Below are 17585 nucleotides of genomic sequence, written 5' to 3'. Positions count from 1 at the left end.
TTTATTATTATTATTATTATTCCGGCAAATGAATCGGCCTTTTGAGGGCCTAAACATGCTCGAAAACTCATGAAATTTTGCACACGCGTCAGGTCTGGTGAAAATTTACGTATTTTAATGTTCTCAGACATGGCCTGGGAAAATTAGCTCAGTAGCGCCACCTAGAAAAATGAAAAAGGCGAGCCCCCGGTATGGGTATGGCCTACATGTTTGAAAGTCGGTACACCTATATAACGTTCAGAGTCGAACAAAAAAGTCTATTATGGCAATGTCCTAATCCCAACAGGAAGTCCGCCATTTTGGATTGAAGGTGACATTTTGGCTCTGATTTTACCGTTTCCATGCCTTGTACTTTAACGAACTCCTCCTTGGGATTTGGTCCTATAAACTTCAAATTTGGACAGTGTCAACTACACCCTTGTGCCATGTTAAATTGCGGAGCTTTTGAGTTTTCACAATACTATGAGGCCGTGGCGCCACGGCGAATTTCGATGACTCGCCATGAAAATCTTATTGCCTCTCATTTTGTCATACATTTTCTGACCTTGACCAAAGTGAACACATATGATAAGGCTCCACCCCTAAACATATTTCAACTGCCATATTTGACATCAAGGACAGCGCCACCTAGTGGGAACAGGAAATGTCATGTTTTACACTTTGGGGTACAGTATAGTGATGGGTGACATCTGCAGCCTCAAATTTCTCCAGGAAAGCCTTAAGGAGTTGGTCTTGGGGTACAATGAAAATTGTGACTTTTCACAAAAGGGTGTGACCTCAGCAGCATGGCGAACTTTGATGTCACGCCATGAAGAAACAAATTAGTATAACTCAATAAAATCCAGTCTGATTAGTACCAGATTTTACAGGCATGATGTCAGACCCGCCCTGAACAGATTGATGTGCCCATTATCGGGAATACGCACAGCGCCACCTAGTGGGAACAGGAAATGTCATGGCTTTAATTTTGTTGTACTGATTTTCACAGGTTCATCGTGGCCACCTCAAAAGCGGTGAATATCACCATCAGTCCCTCGTGATGCTTCAGTGCAAAAATTGTGACTTTAAACTGAACGGCGCACCCTGGTGGCAACGCGGTCCACCATGAAAGATGAAGTGGCTTTTGAGGGGCTTGGAAAGTATATAGAGACTTTAAATTTAGCACACACCTCCAAATGGATGAAGGCTTTGTTGTTATGTGACCATTTTCATTGAATAGCGCAAAATGGCTCCACAGCGCCCCCTACAATATTTCAAAACCACAGCCCCTGCTCTGTGTTTTATGTATGAGTCTGAAACCTGGTAAGCTTATAGGAGATATCAAGATGTACAAAAAAGTCTCTTGGAGCAATATCCCAAATCCAACAGGAAGTCAGCCATTTTAAAATTAATGTGCAATTTTGGCAACATTTTCCCCTCTTTTCAGGCACCGTTCTTTGACGAACTCCTCCAAGGGATTTCATCAGATTGATGCAATCTCCTGTGTGTGGAATCTAAAGACCTTTGTGATGTTAAATTGCGAAGCTTTTTACGTTCAGGGAAACGGGGTGTTCATGGCGGCACGTAGAGTTTCAATCACTCGCCAAAAAGCAGTAATCTGCTGTCACTCAAAGACACAATGTCCAATCTCTCCCGAAGCTCATAGGCGTGATGAGACTCGAGCTCGGAAATGTTTGTTATGCCATTTGTACATAATGGTTAGAGCGCCACCTAGTGGAACGACTAACTAATCATGAATGAATGAGTTGAAATGTTAGCTGGTGGTTAAATGCATGAATTCCATCAATGTGACATCAGATCGGACGTGCTGGTTTTAGGTGTTGGGCGTGGCTCGACGCGCCGGGGGTGCGAGGGCCCTCATAACGCTGCTTGCAGCTTTAATGATCTTTGTTACTGTCACATGAGCTGTACGGCCCAATGAGGGTCATCCTTGGTGTGAGGCAGACTGTTGTGTCACACTGCGCTCCAGTGCTGTGAACTTGTCATTTCAACTGCTGCAGCAAATTAAATCTTTGTAAAGGACAGAAATTTCTCCTGAATTCCTTCTGGAAAAATTGGATTTGACATTGTCCAGCTTAAGCATGGCGCTCTGAAGGAATCTGCACTTAATGCCACCATACTGTATCTCAGCCACTGCCTGTGATTATCTCACAGTCACGCTTTGATCTGCAGACACGATTCATCGTACTACAAATAACCACGGCGAATAGTTCCTCACAGGCTGAAGCGATGCTGGATTTGAAGTCCCTCTGTCCTCTCACAGTCAGTCAGGCTCTGTGGGAGCTGCTGACAGCTTCCTCTGCAGCATCAGGCTAACAGTCAGCTGCTGCCTGAGCCTGCAGACCGGTCAACACTTCAACGCTCAGAAGTCGGTGGATATGTTCCCAACAGTCAGGTCTATCCATGCCTGCTCTCACGCAGGGAACTCCAGGCTTTGTGTGAAAGACGGAGGCAGTGTTTCCTTAGCGTTGCAGTAACTGCACCTCTAAATAAACAAGCCCACTCTGCTGAGAGATGGATGGGTTTCTGGTCTCCAACACAACAATGTTCATGCTGTAGCCACACGTTACTGCTGCGTCAGCGTCCCCTCGCTTCCCTCTCGCCAGTTTCTAAACACCAGGCTGGAGGCTTTAAGATGGGACTGTGTGAGTGACTGGAGGCTTCATCCATCTGCTACATACAGCCTGTGCTCCTTGTTTCCATCTCAGATGTGCTCTTACTCCAGTCCATCTACAACCACCGTGCACTATAGTGAACTCTGCTGCAGGGTCATGTGTGCTGATCTGGAAACCGTCTGTTCCTCTTTCCTCATTTTGACTCTGATTGAATATCACAGCATCTTTACACATCTGTGCTCCAGATGTTTCTACATTTTTATTCATATGAAATATTTGGGAAGCATTTTTATTCCTAAGAAGCAAATTAAAAGCCTGTTATTCACCTCAACACACAGCCTGTGTGTGTCTGTGTGTGTCTGTGTGTAGATCTGCAGTCATTGTTGTGCAGTGAGCTCATGTTCAGTGAAAGGTGCATTTAGCTTTAGGGTCATAGTTCACTCCCAGTGTGACAAACGTTTTGAAGCTTGTGACATGAACGTGCATCAAACTAGACTATATGGAAATAAACCGAACGCCAGCAGGTCAATGATAAAGTTAAGCCCACTTTAGTAATTAGTTCCCAAAACACAGAAGAACATCAGTAACATTAATAACTGACGCCTAACATTAAGCGCTCACACCTCCAGGTGGTTCAAGGGGACAGTTGGGGGAAAACTGGCCCCAGCAGGGCGCAGCAGCAGCACTCGTGGTTGTGAGATCAGGAAATCCAAAGCGTCCAATCAGGTCCCCACAGTTCATTCCTGGTTCTTTGCCTTTACCTGCTCTCGCAAACTAAACACTGTGTTTATATAAGCTGTCCTGTCTGACAGCTTTTCACATCTGAATTATGATCTGAATGTTCTGTTGGAACAAACATGTTTGTCTTTGCAAGACCAGAAACTCTCTGCAGGCTCCTGTTGGTGCTGTTTATCTCTTTATTTATTCATTTCTATTATTATTATTGACATTATTACTCACAGCACATGTGCAATATAAGACTGTGAGAGCTGACAGGCTGGAAACAGGAAACTCTTTGTGACACTGTGATAAATGAAGCCACAGCTTCAATGAAATGTTGCTCTTATTTTACACTTTGTTTGGAATCATCTGGATTACAGACGTTTTTAGATCAATCTCAACTCTGTGTTTTACTTAAGTAAAGTCAGTAAAGTTTTATTTGTATAGCACCTTTCAAGACAAAAATCACAAAGTGCTTCACAGAAAAACAGAAATGAACCAAAAGCAAGTTTAAAAAGATTTTAGCTGCTTGTTAAATGAAACCACTGAGTCCACAGATCTCCGGCTCAAAGGAGTCCAGAGTCTGGGGGCCACAGTCACAAACGCTCTATCGCCTTTGAAACAACTTTAACTTCAACGACATGAAGAAAAAACGTTTGTCTGTCAGATTTGACTCTTTCTAAAAGTTCATTGTTCAGCTGTTAAATTAAAGTGTGATCATCAAAAACATGGTTCAGCTTTCAGTGAGTCACATTCAGTGTGAGCAGCCAAACATGATGGCAGACTGCCACAGATCACTGCTGAGGAAAGAGGAGGCGTTCAGCTTCCTCATAGTTTCACACCTGCATGAAGCAGCCTCACCCTGACAGCTTCAAATCACTGTGTCAGCTGATCACTTCCTGTCCTGTGATTGGCTGGCTGGACTTCATCCTGCTTGCAGGGATTTGAACACTGTGGACGTCCAGTTCACTGAAGAGTTAAATCCATGGAGCAAAGATCAGCAGAGGGTTAGAGATGAGTTTGTGCAGGGATCATAAGGGCTCAGAGTCATGTGGAGTTTTCATGATGAAAATATAGACGGAGATTAAAGAAACACATTTTCACTGTTTGTCAGAAAGATTCAAAAAGGATCATAAATGAAAAAGCTCCAGTGAGTCCAGGGCCCTTCTTGTGCTGCTCTGAACCCAGAAGAACGATAATACAAATGAAACCTGGTAGATGGACGGACGTGTTGGGCCTTCCATCAGATAGAAACATGGAGCAAACATGTGGCCGGTCCATCGGCCCAAAAGGCCCGTATGCTAGATTAGCAGTCCAGCCCTGACATAGAGTGTAAAGATAATAGTCAGGACCACAGGCCAGTTCAGACCCTTTTTAATGTTCAAGAATCCCCAGATTTTATCAGAGCACCCCTAAAAACAACCATGTTAATAGCAGTAATAATAGCATATTTCAGTGTTTCTTTCTGGAATTATCTTCAAATGTTATATTTTCTTACCTTGTCTCTTGACCACAGCACAGACAGACTCGAAACACCAGCTTCAGATGTCATCAGTCCATTCAATGGGCGTTATTAGCAGTAACCAGTTCATAGATGTGGGCCAGTAGGACCTGCTACACCTGCTAGTTTGTTCACAAGGTTGTTCTCATCCATCCAGGTGGAGGATCACTAACAGGAGGATGGGAAGACTCCAGAATCCACTCTCACTGGATTCTGGTGGATACAGCAGTGTTTACAGGTAAGACCATTTAAATGGACAGCATTTATAGAGTTTATCATCCTCGTACTGACCCAGGGTCAGTGTGAAATACAATCCTAGCTGTGTGAACAAAGTCTGGCTCCTTTAATCCTGCATGACAAACCTCAGGATGCCGGTCAGCTAGAGACTTTGAAGTTTCGTAGCATTGGGCCTGATGATGGTGTGTAGAGCCTCTACTTACCTTCTACACTGTGTTTTTGTTACTAATTTATTCATAAATTAGTCATAATTATATTCAGAGCATTCAGAGCAATAATTCATTCAGAGCATGTGCTGACGAACTGACCGGAGTCTTCACTAAAATCTTCAACCTTTCCTTGTCATCAAACACCGTCCCACCCTGCCTCAAAACCTCCACCATCATCCCCATCGCCAAGAAGACAGCTGTGGCCAGCCCAAATGACTACAGGCCTGTTGCACTTACGCCTGTAGTGATGAAGTGCTTTGAGAGACTGGTCTGTCAGTACATCAGGGCCGGTCTGCCTCCCACTCTGGACCCCCACCAATTTGCCTACAGGACAAATCGTTCCACCGAGGACGCTATCACCATAGCGCTCCACACTGCGCTGAGTCACCTGGAGCACCGAGGAAGCTATGTGAGAATGCTCTTTCTGGACTTCAGCTCAGCATTCAATCACATCATCCCGGAGATCCTGGTCCAGAAACTGTCTCACCTGGGACTCTCCACTCCCATCTGCCTCTGGATCAAGGACTTCCTGACAAATAGACCACAGTCTGTCAGACTCGGCCCCCACCTGTCCAGCACCATCACACTCAGCACCGGGTCTCCACAAGGATGTGTTTTGAGTCCCCTCCTGTTTACGCTCTACACATCCGACTGCTCCCCTACCCATCTCTCAAACACCATCATAAAGTTCGCGGATGACACCACAGTGGTTGGACTCATCTCAAGGGGGGATGAGTCGGACTACAGAGATGAGGTCAACAGACTGACTGAGTGGTGTTCAGTTAACAACCTCCAACTGAACACCACGAAAACTAAAGAACTTATCTTGGACTTCAGGAAGGGCAGAGCAGACCCGGCCCCACTTTACATTCACAGGAGCTGTGTGGAGAGGGTACACTCCATGAGGTTTCTGGGCGTGCACATCTCTGATGACCTCTCCTGGACTGCAAATACCACGGCGGTGGTTAAAAAGGCCCAGCAGCGTCTCCACTTTCTGAGAGTGCTCAGGAGGAACAACCTGGAGGAGAGGCTGCTGGTGACATTTTACAGAGCCACCATAGAGAGCATCCTAACGTACGGCATAACAACATGGTATGCAGGGTGCTCAGCTGCAGACAGGAAAGTACTGCAGAGGGTCATCAACACAGCCCAGAAGATCACTGGCTGCTCTCTGTCCAGCCTGGAGGTCACTGCAAACTCTCGGTACCTCAGCAGAGCTGGCAATATCATCAAGGACCACTCTCACCCCAGCAACCAACTGTTTGAACTATTACCGTCAGGCCGACGGTACAGGTCACATAAAACCAGGACAAACAGATTCAGGGATAGCTTCTTTCCCAGAGCTATCACCGTAGTAAATAAGCACAAAAACAATTGAACCTATTCCATACCGTCACTGTCATTATATTATGCTGCTATCCTGTATATATTGTACATACTATTGTTTGAGTACTTACGATTGTTTTTTTTGTACTTTTTATATTTTACATTTATATGTATTATTGAAACTTGCACCAAGGGAGTGGCACTCCAATTTCGTTGTACTCTGTACAATGACAATGAAGGCTATTCTATTATAGAGTTTATCATCCTCATACTGACCCAGGGTCAGTGTGAAATACAATCCTAGCTGTGTGAACAAAGTCTGGCTCCTTTAATCCTGCATGACAAACCTCAGGATGCCGGTCAGCTAGAGACTTTGAAGTTTCGTAGCATTGGGCCTGATGATGGTGTGTAGAGCCTCTACTTACCTTCTACACTGTGTTTTTGTTACTAATTTATTCATAAGTTTTGCACTGTTTGTTGTTGTTTATCAGTCGGGTGTAGACAGATTTCAGAGGAGCAAAGAGGAGCACTGTTGCTTCATCCTTAACACTTTAAAGCAGAACTGGATGGAAATCAAAGGTCCTTAAAAGCTTTTTCTGCTCCCCGACCCTCAAAGCCAAACTTCACCCATGAGAGCTGACGGATACGATTATTAAAAAGTGACGTTATCAGAAACAAAGGTGAGCAACAATATTTAACATGTGCTTTTACATTACTGTCGTTTATATATCCGTCTTGTTCATAAATAGAAGTTTCATTTATCGTGTGGGACTGCTGAGCCACCTCACTTCCTTCATTCTCCACACGATGTTCATTTACAGAAACCTTTCAGAGAAACTGATTTCTCTACCAAAGTGTGAACCAGTGTTTCCATAGATTACTTCTTATAGGAAGGTCAGTGTTTGTCCTGTTTCTGTTCCTCAGGTTCGGTAAATATCAAACACTTCACTCTCACATATATTTTGTGTTTGCCCTGCGATAAACTGTCCTGCTTTTGCCCCGTGGCAGCTGGGACAGGCTTCAACCCTGAAGTGGAAATGTTGTATTCCAAGTATGTAATCTGATCATTTACAAAGTCAAAGTCTCTCATCAACATGTAAGCAATGGTTATAAAAATGGGAAAGCAGACATAAATGTGACATATGAGGACAGCTACATGTAGTGTGTTTGCAGGTCTATCAGCACATAGAAGAGTTAAAGTCTGATTCAGTGAACCCTGATTGGTCCAGTCTGTCTGGATAAATTCAGTTAGCTGATCTGTGACCATTTATTCACACATTTTCTTAACTAATGATTCAGGATGACAGAGGGGCTGGAGCTGGATATGTTCAATAAATACACCTTACAAAAGTCAACAACAAACCTGCATCATGTACGTTGTTGTCCACAGGATGAGAACATCCAGATGATCAAAGTGGAAGACTGTGGAACATGTGAATGCATGTTTGTGTGTTCATGCCTGTGTCTTTCAGAGGAGGCTGGAGGCTCTGAAAGGCTCCCCCACCAGTTCCTGCTGAATCAAAGCAGCAAACTTGATGCTACAGGCTGCATTTTATTTAATGGTAGAAAAATAAGGTTTCATATAAGTGGGTAGCAGATGTTATTACCCATTTGGAGCCCACTTCTACTATCAGAGATTTCCTGGAGACGATGCAGAGGGCTTATGAATTTGTCTTGACTAAGAGTGAAATCTTTTTGTGCTCACAGCACTTTCAGTTCAGTTGAATGTCATGTATGTAGCAGCATTTCACATGTTTGACAACTGCTTCCATGATTCATTCAGAGCTGTTTAAAGGCACATAATCAATATGTTATTTAAAGATTGCTGTTGTTCTTCCTTCTGTCTGGGGGAAAGCAGAAGTAAGAGTGCGGTGGTCGCCTCGCTCTGTTTGGTAAGAAGTTCTTGATTCTCTGACAATGTTCAGTTTCCATTTATGACCTTGTTGGACAGTAATTAAAAGCGTTTTTGTTGTTTTCTCCTGTCTCAGTTATTTAAGAAATGCAGTGTTTGGAGAAAGTTTCTTGCCATCTTTGTGGAATCATAAAAAGTAGTACACAGTGAGTATTAGATACAGGTTTAGTATGAAGTTGTTATCTTAAAGTATTTTTGGAACTGTGGGAAAAACACACGTAGTGTCTCACTTAGATGCGAAAGTATTGGGAGTGATTCCAGCAGGACCGTGCTGGGAGCATAAGAGCTCTCACAGCAATGAGAGGAAATATATGAACACGAAGAGGACACTGACAAAGTGGAGAGCACATGTTCATGTCTTACACAGATTTCTCTGTGAAAGAAGCTGAACTGCTGAAGCAGTGCTGGAAGTACTCAGATTCTTAACTTTACAAAAAAGTACTAACATCACACTGTGGAAGGTTTCAGCTGTTTGCATCCTGTATTTGTAGCAGTAATACTGTGTGAGAACAATGCATCTCTGCTCAGTGGAGAGAAAAATATCCTGTGTGTGTGTGATGCCTTTAACAGATGATCAGAGGCTTTAAAACTTTGTGAGGAGGAAGAATTTCTCAAAAGTAGAAACACTTCAGCCTTCAGAATGATCGACAAGAAATCCAAATCACATTTGGAGAAATGTTGTTTCCACTTTGCAGAAAGTTACGAAATGTTAAACTGAAACACAAAAACTAAATCTGTGGTACAAGTTTAGTGAACCTGTACACGAGTGTTTTCTTTGGACTCACTCTGAATTACAAAGAATGGAACAGAAGCAAAACTATCCATCAAAATGACATTTGTGTTTTAGTGCACTACTAAAGTCAATGTATTTATTATACTCCACCACTGGTGTTAAACATAAAAGCATCAAGTAATCCCCAACCTGATTTCATGTTTTTGGTGCTGTTTGTTTCAGGAAGGATATTTTCCAGTGGGTAAAATCTGGGATGGCACGTGGGAGCCCACCAGTGAATTTCAGCAGCACTTTGCCTGATGTGCCGCCTCCTTCAGCCAGAGAGTCTTTTCATTGTGTTGGTCGTTTTTCTATGTTACAAACAAGTCACATATAATATCTGCAGACTGTACTTGTGTCCTGTCTGCGGGGAACAGTGTCATAAATATGTGGAGCCAAAGATCCAAACATCCAGATACCACATTGGTCACCGACAGGATGTCGTCATTTTAAGCACTTTGATTGGTTACAAGTGTCAGACACACATTTATACCTGTTTAAATGCATTGTTTTATGCAGAAACCTGTATCTTATGTTACTTACAGCAGTAGTTGTGTAATCTTATGTTGAATGTTTTCATTGCACAGCATGTTTTCTGCTGCGTTCTGTAAAAAGTGAGAGCAGAAGGTGAAAAGTGCTTCTCAAACTGGCTGATCCAGTTTGAGCATCACTGCGTTAGCCGGGTCCTTCTGACTGTACTGGGGGCTGTAATCCACAAAATCAGTGACATGTTGCAGTGAATCTGACCTGAAACCAGCAACTGAGCCCATAAACTCATCACCCTGTTTGCTTTACCTTCTCAAATAAACATGTGTTTGTTTATGTATAACTGTGCAGGCTGGTGTGAATGTACTGAGTACTGTCACTGCAAATAGAAACAACAAACAGAAAGTTCATTGAGATGTGAGAACTTGAAGCACTTTTTTATGTTGAGACTTCCTGTTTCCATTATTATTATTTAGTGTAAAAATGAGAATTTCATAACAAACACCTTCAGACACATAATCTGTGGAAACATGCTGTAATTTAATGACCAATAAACTCACATGTCTGAATTTACAGTTATTTTTTAATTGGCTTACTGTTTTAACACAACTGATCTGAAGTCACACAAAAACATAAAATCCTAGTAGTAGTTATATTTTTACTGTAAAAACCACAAACATGTTTATTGAATTATTGTCATAACTTGAAATGCAAATATAAAGTTTACATTTAAAAAACTTCAAACACTAAAAGAAGTTACACACAACTATTTATCTAAAAATGAAGTTTGTACAACCATTTAAAAATACTACTAAAACTAAAACGAGGGAACAATCAGGTGTCACACAAATTATTTGTGCCAGTGCAAAAAATAGTTTGTCCACCACAAGACAGAGGAGAACATCACAGGGATCAACCTGCAGGCCTGACAGCAGCAGGAGTATCACTGCTCCTTCGAACGTCGGCCGAGCAGCTACTAAGAAAGGACCTGGTACAAGGTCCTCTGACCTAATGGAAACCCTGCAAAGAGGGCCTCCTCACTGACAACAGCACCCGCCAGGTGTGGAGACGTATCCAAGCCCTCACCAACTACACAGGCCAGAGTCCCCCAACCCCCGACAGCAGCCTCGAGCTCACAGATAATTAACTTTTTGAGATTTCCTTACCTGGATGACTGAGCATGCATCAAGACACTGAGCAGCATGAATAAACAGTGTGTATTTGACAAAAGATTAGTGTGCAGCCAGGGTAATTCTCACTGAACAAAAGTGTTTCTACAAAATACATGAGAGCATTTTATCTGTTTTTATTTGAAGCTGAATAAAATGAGTGCAACAGCACAAAGACTGGGAAGAATCTGACATTCAGGGGTGAAACATTGCACTGCGTTTGAGACGCATTAAACAAAATTATATTTGCACGTCTTAAAGCAGAGCCCCATGTTTTTAACAGTGCACTTATTTTCTCATTCTCCTAATTATGGTAAATTAACACAGGGAAGGTCCATGTGTCAAAAGGAGGGAAGGTCCAAAGAAATGCAGCTCACACAAGAAAAGGGATTCCAGAATTTAGCAGTTTTTCTATGATTTGTGTACCTTTGTTGGGTTTGATGTTTGTATGGGATTAGTAGAATCTAGTTTGTTACTGATTATTAGTTATATTAGTTATTGCCTAGTCGCTCGCGCTACTTAGAAAGCTTCAACCTACATCAGTGTAAAAGAATGTGTGGAGGCAGCTGTTTGGGCTCAAATCTTTGTAACCTTGTAAATCAAAATAAATCTGGAAATGTTATGTTTGTGCATCTATAGATGAGAATTTGTGTGTAAAAAAGATTTGTTCATAACAAATAATAACACAAGTCACATATTGTTTTTGTTAAGGTTGCACAATTCTGCACACAGTGGTGTGAAAAGTGTTTGCCTCCTTCCTGATTTCCCTTTTTTGTGTGTTTGTCACATTTACATGTTTCAGATCAAACAAATATTTACTATTAGACAAAGACAACTTGTGTAAATAGAAAATGCAGTTTTTTTAATTAAACACTGTTTGTGTCGGGTCCTTTTATCACATACTCCAAAAACTTCATTTTGTTTGTTTGTTTGTTTTTTAGCCAGTCAGAGGTCGACTTACTGGCATGTTTCAGATCATTGTCCTGCTGCCTGAGTGCTCTTAAGCTTCAGGCCATGAACTGATGGCCGGATGTTCTCCTTCAGGATGTTTACACAGCAGAACTCATGGTTCCAGTAAAGGGAACCATCTCCTGGGTCTGGGGGCAGATAGCCCCTCCGGGGGTGCTGGTGCCTGGGCCCAGGAGTATAGATTATGTATGAGGAGTGTGAGTGTGTGTACCCCATACAGTTCTGCAACTGGTTTATTAATGTTTGTCTTTATTGTAAATGTGTTGTTTTGGATTCGAAACAGCTTTAAGAGAAGAAAAATAAAATATATATACATGATGTTACGTTGACCTCTTCTCTAAATGAAATTCAAACCTGACACAGTCTAAACAAACATACCAACAGTTTATTAGGTTTCATGCAGACGTCCAAAGAGCACAAACATCTCCAGGGGAACAAAGTGAAAATCAAACATCAGAGAAAACAGAAGAAGCTTCAGAGTCCAGGAGTGGAAGCAGACGACCAACAGACAGGAACTAAAAAAGTAAAAAACTCAGAGGGGAGCAGAAACAGTTCAGGAGGGCATCCACAAGGTGGAGCCAAGAAGAGGAGCACTTCAGGAGAATGGACAGGCTGAGAGTCAGTAGGCAGCAGTGGAGGCGAGGCCTCTCCAGAGGTGTAGCACACAGACAGCAGTGCAGGTGGAGACCCTTTGGAGGCAGAGGAGGAGGTCAGTGGGAGCAGAGCAGTATTCCAGCAACACTGCAGTATAAGGGACCAGCAGAGGGCGGCTGAGCTGGAGGTTGAGGGCAGCGGAGGCAGCACCATCCACTGGACTCTGCTGAACTGGAAAGTGTTGCTTTTTGTAGGAAAGCTGGGAAATGGAGTCCTGGTCAGAAGAAGCTGGAGAGTGAGAACTCACCAAGTCCCTGAGCCACAGCAGCAAAACATCTACAAGCCATCATTGTTCCAGAGTCTCCTCATGGATCCTCCACAAAGCTGCTTCTGTGCAGTCTGAGCTAAAGTCTTTGAACACAGTGAATCTGCTGGATCCATGACTGCTCAGAGCATCCTGTAGTGACAGAGCAGGGACTGGACCTAAAGGTTAGATTAAGGTCAACATTAGAAACTCATCTTGTGTTAGTAAACTCATCGGTGGGCCGATGGTGAGTTTTCGTTTTTATGGGCCGATGATTTTTTTTTTCTGGTAACGGTATAAACAATGAAATAACTCAGTTGTTTGGTGGCTATCGGAGCTTCCACAGGTTCAGTAACATTAGCAAGTGGTGGAGGCCAGCAGGTGGATGAGAGAAAGGGGAGGCAGGAGAAGGAGAGACCCGAGGCGGCCGCCGGTCCAAGAATCAGGTGAACTGAACTTCAGGTAAGAAGTTATGACCTGCAGTCTATCTGGGTCAGATATAAACCAAGTTTAGGTGGAGTTTATTTTCATTGTGCTGACTTTTTACTGTCAGTTACAATAACTCGTACTGCTACTAGCTAGCATGATGGAGTTTCTATACAGCTGGGTGGTGCTATGATGTTACTGATAGTGAACTTTATTTTATTCACAAGGTTAATTATTGGAGTTGCCAACCGTCCCCTCTGAGTTTTTTAGCCCTAAAAAACAGAATCGTCTCATGTTCAGAGAAAATATTACGCGTTTCGTATTGAGGTGAAACGAAATGCAGTTTGTCTTCAGCTACAATGAAAAAGACACAAAGCTGGATTTATTCTGTATTTGCTGCACAGCTGCCTCTTCTTCTCTCATTCTCTCCCCCTCCCTCTCCTGTTTCTACTTCAATCATGAAACTGATCAATGATCAGCTGATCGGCTTTTCTCTCTTGTTTGTTTATCGCCCACTTTGCGCCACAAAGAGGAAACCAGCAGATGTCGCGTTAAACAGCAGCACGTTTAAGCTTGATCAGCTGTTGTTAGAATTTATTTAATATTAATTTCTAGTATCAGCTGATGTTTGCTGGAGCCACAGCTGTAAAGCTGCTGGTCATGATGTCGGTTTGGATATCTGGTGAGAGGGAAACATGAAGATGAAACCAGGAGATGTCCTTACTGAATCATCAGAGCTGAACAGGTGATGGAGAAACAGGTTTACCTTTTAGGTGACATGAATGAGTTGAAGGGAAGTTATGAACTGTTTCTGAGAGACAAATAACACCAGGATCCTTTTCTAAGTAGCTGACAGCTGGTAACTGTGCAGGGGCGGGTCTAGCAAAGTGTTGCCAGGGGGCAGGTAGGGCATTAACAGGGAGAGGGGGGCACAAAGAAATACTTTTCTTTCTTATTCTCATTTACAATGTCTCACTTTTATTAAATAATTATCTGAATCTTACAACCAAAGTTTTTATCTGATGTAAAATGTATAGAAATCATACATATACCAACAAGACTGTACATCACTGTCAAAACAGCGTCTGTTTTCATTCAAAGGTTTTATGGCTTTTCCTATAATACCTGGGGGGGCGGTCTCTAGTCAAAATGCCCGGGCCTATTTTTTGTCCCAGTCCAGCCCTGGTTTGTAGACAGAAGTCCAAAGAATACAAAAGAGAAACCAGGAGCACATGAGGGAGGATCACAAGGAAGTGGGAACATCAGCTTTGACAGAGAACAAAGGAATAATCTGTGAGTCACTAACAGTATGTTGGGCAGCTGAAGTTTCACCAGGCTTGTGTTCAGCAGTAGAAATGCTCATGGGGAGTAACTGTGGGTTAAGGACACAGTGGGTCTAAACACTTTTGTTGCTCTGAGGCTGCAGTGACAGTTGATGTGTGGACACATGGAGGTTTGTAATGTCTATTATACTCCCTACAGGAAGTGCCCCACCTATTGTAATGGTTCAGCCCAGATAATGTTAGCTGGGGGAGTTCAGCTCTTAGTTTTATCATCATCACATGTTCTTTATCCGTCTCCACAGCAGCACTAACTAACAGTTTGTAGCCTCAGTATCTGAATTATTTCTCACATGTTATCTCACCATGTAAACCACAGCAGCCACTGGGGACATTTACACACTTCTTCTTACAACCAGCAGATTTTACAAACACAGTTTATTAGAAAACATGTTTTACCTTTGACTGGTACATAAATATGAACATTTCACAGGTTAATGTTGGGAACACGAGACCGAACACCATCACAGATCAATCCTGTTCATTTATTAATCACATAAAAGAGACCAAAGAGTCAAACTGTGAGTCACAGTCAGGGCTTAAAGTGGGCCATGTTTTTATTTGATATGTTTTTGGGACGACACCTGAACGACTGCAGGTGTCTGGAAGTTGTGTTAGCGCTACTTTAGCATCTAGCTAGCCCTGCTGAAGAGCAGCGAGCATAAAGGGAGGAACGTTTTTGAAGTGTCAGTAATTTCAAATGCAGCGTTTCTATCAGCTCAACAAACATCAGCAAACACACAAACTGTTTGTGTGCAGTTTGTCTCACAGTGTGTTGCAGCTAAAGGTCCAGCTGCTGTATTTCACAGGGAGAGAAAAGAAAGAAAAGAAAAGCTGCTTTAGGAGAGGAACCCAAGCTTTGGCATCGCTCTGAAAACTATCGCTGATCCTTTTACTCGCTGGCTTTCAAATAAAAGCTGAAATGAAATTTGTGGCGTTTGTGTTACACCACTCCAGGACAACTTGGTGTAAACAGCAGAACCGAGTTTATTTGGGTACTTCAGAACTGTGGCGTTCACATACAGAGCCCAGTCGGAATAGGGTTTAGCAGTGCTTTAAGATCACTTTCACGATGCACTATTGGACCTCAGGTGACAGAATCACATGTTACTCTCTTACCAGATAAGCATCGGCTTATAACAGTGCTGAGTTGTTTCCAACAGTCCACATACAAATGTTACCCTCTAAGACGTTACTATCACTTTATCACGTGCTCCGGAGCTTATCAACTTAGATAGTAACCATTTAATCACAATTAACCTCATCAAACATAACGATCCAATGTCTTACGCTACCATCCCCAAAAGTATCAAATACTTGTGTCACCATACTGGTAAGGCCTTGTAAGTCCCCATACATTTTTGAAAAATAACATCATTTAAATTCAAGAAAACTCTTTCACAGTTCAATAATAACTAACTGGTACATAAGCTGCATAGTAAGGCATTTGTAGAGCTGCCCAAGGTACTCCAAACTGGTCATAGAATGGCGGTGCTGCTGCACTGGCATACAATGGGTTAACACTGTGACCAATTGCTCTTTGAACTGGTTGGCCAAACGCATCATAAGTCAATATTTTCTGTGGACATCTCTCCCTCTGAGATCTTCTCGGCTGCGGTTCCGACAGTTCTGGGTTCATTTCACTGGGCTGACCTGGCGAAGCAACAGTGTCTGATGATGCTGAGGTGTCATGTTCAGCGTTACCTTGTCCATTCACCATTTCTACTTGAAACTCTTCAGCATCCACTCTAAGCTCCGTGCTCTTTCGCTGAAGGTCCTGGTCCAGTTCAGTAGCAGGTGCAGACACCATTAAATCCCCTTGAGGCTGACAGTGGTGGTGCCTCACTCTCTGAGACCAATACTGTTCTTCATCATCTGAGCTCTCTATATGGTTCGATGCGTCTTGTAAGTCTCTTTGTTTTTGTGTCTGTGTAGTGTGGCTTCGTTCAGTTCTTGTTATTGTGGGAAGCGGTAATGCATTACAGGGCATTAACATGTTGCGGTGGAGGATACGGCCTCGCCCAGCACCACGCTCCGGCTTAACCTCATAAACAGGGCTGTTTTCCCCCTTTTGAGAGATCACTATGTGAACTTGATCCTCCCAATAGGAGCGTAACTTTCCCGGGCCTCCCCTCTCTGACATGTTCCTGACAAGTACCCTGTCCCCAGGTGAGAGTACAGCACTTTGTCTCTTCAGGTCATAATGTGATTTCCCTCTTGCCAGAGTCTTTTTAATGTTTCTGGATGCAATGTCATATGCTTCTTTCATTTTTTGTTGCCATTTGTGAGCATAATCCTCATATGATTTGCATTTGTTCGTCTCACTCAGTCCAAAAATTACATCAATAGGGAGACATGGATGTCTACCAAAGAGTAAATAAAAGGGCGAGTATCCTGTCGAGTCACTAGTTGTGCAATTATAGGCATGCACAACTTTGTTTACATAGTCACTCCAGTTTCCTTCTTTTCCTCATCCAGGGTCCGCAGCATTGACAGCAAGGTGCGATAAACCTTTCCACTGGGTTCCCCTGTGGATGGTAGGGTGTGGTCTTTGAATTGGCTATTCCTGTGTACTTCTGCAGCTGTTTGAATAAATGGTTTTCAAATTCTCTGCCTTGATCGTGATGTAATTTACCAGGAAAACCAAATTTCAAGGAAAAGTCATTAAAAATTGTATCTGCTGCTGTTTTGCCAGATTTGTTGCGTGTAGGGTAGGCTTGAGCAAACTTGGTGAAGTTGTCCTGTAACACTAAAATATACTCATACCCTCCCCTGCTCTTTTCGAGATGGACATAGTCTATTGAAACCATTTCAAAGGGTGCAGTAGCCGGCACGTGACACATGGGGGCCCTACACTGAACTGTAGGTTTTTTCTGAATATTACATTTGCACACCTGTGTGATGAAAAACTCAATATCTTTGTACATATTCGGCCAATAAAACCTACTCCTTGCCAAATTCATCACACGGTCCCTCCCCCATGACCCATTCTCAGGTGAAGGTGT

At 42.8% G+C, this 17585-nt stretch overlaps 2 long non-coding RNA genes across 2 annotated transcripts; both read right to left on the bottom strand.

Moving 5' to 3' along the window:
* Window positions 1–1552: 1552 nt before the first annotated feature.
* Window positions 1553–8850, bottom strand: LOC120723586. The gene is made up of 3 exons (XR_005693785.1): window positions 8840–8850; window positions 4127–4132; window positions 1553–1662 (listed from the first exon to the last, which is right to left on the bottom strand). It is a non-coding gene; the product is annotated as an uncharacterized LOC120723586 (long non-coding RNA).
* On the bottom strand, window positions 4398–8827 carry LOC120723585. The gene is made up of 2 exons (XR_005693784.1): window positions 7972–8827; window positions 4398–5049 (listed from the first exon to the last, which is right to left on the bottom strand). It is a non-coding gene; the product is annotated as an uncharacterized LOC120723585 (long non-coding RNA).
* Window positions 8851–17585: the final 8735 nt, after the last annotated feature.

Source organism: Simochromis diagramma, unplaced genomic scaffold, assembly GCF_900408965.1.
Source record: "Simochromis diagramma unplaced genomic scaffold, fSimDia1.1 OVJJ01000749.1, whole genome shotgun sequence".
In the NCBI taxonomy this organism is placed as follows: Eukaryota; Metazoa; Chordata; class Actinopteri; order Cichliformes; family Cichlidae; genus Simochromis; species Simochromis diagramma.
The sequence above is the reverse complement of the archived record's forward strand: the minus strand, read 5'-3'. Positions and strand labels throughout refer to the sequence as shown.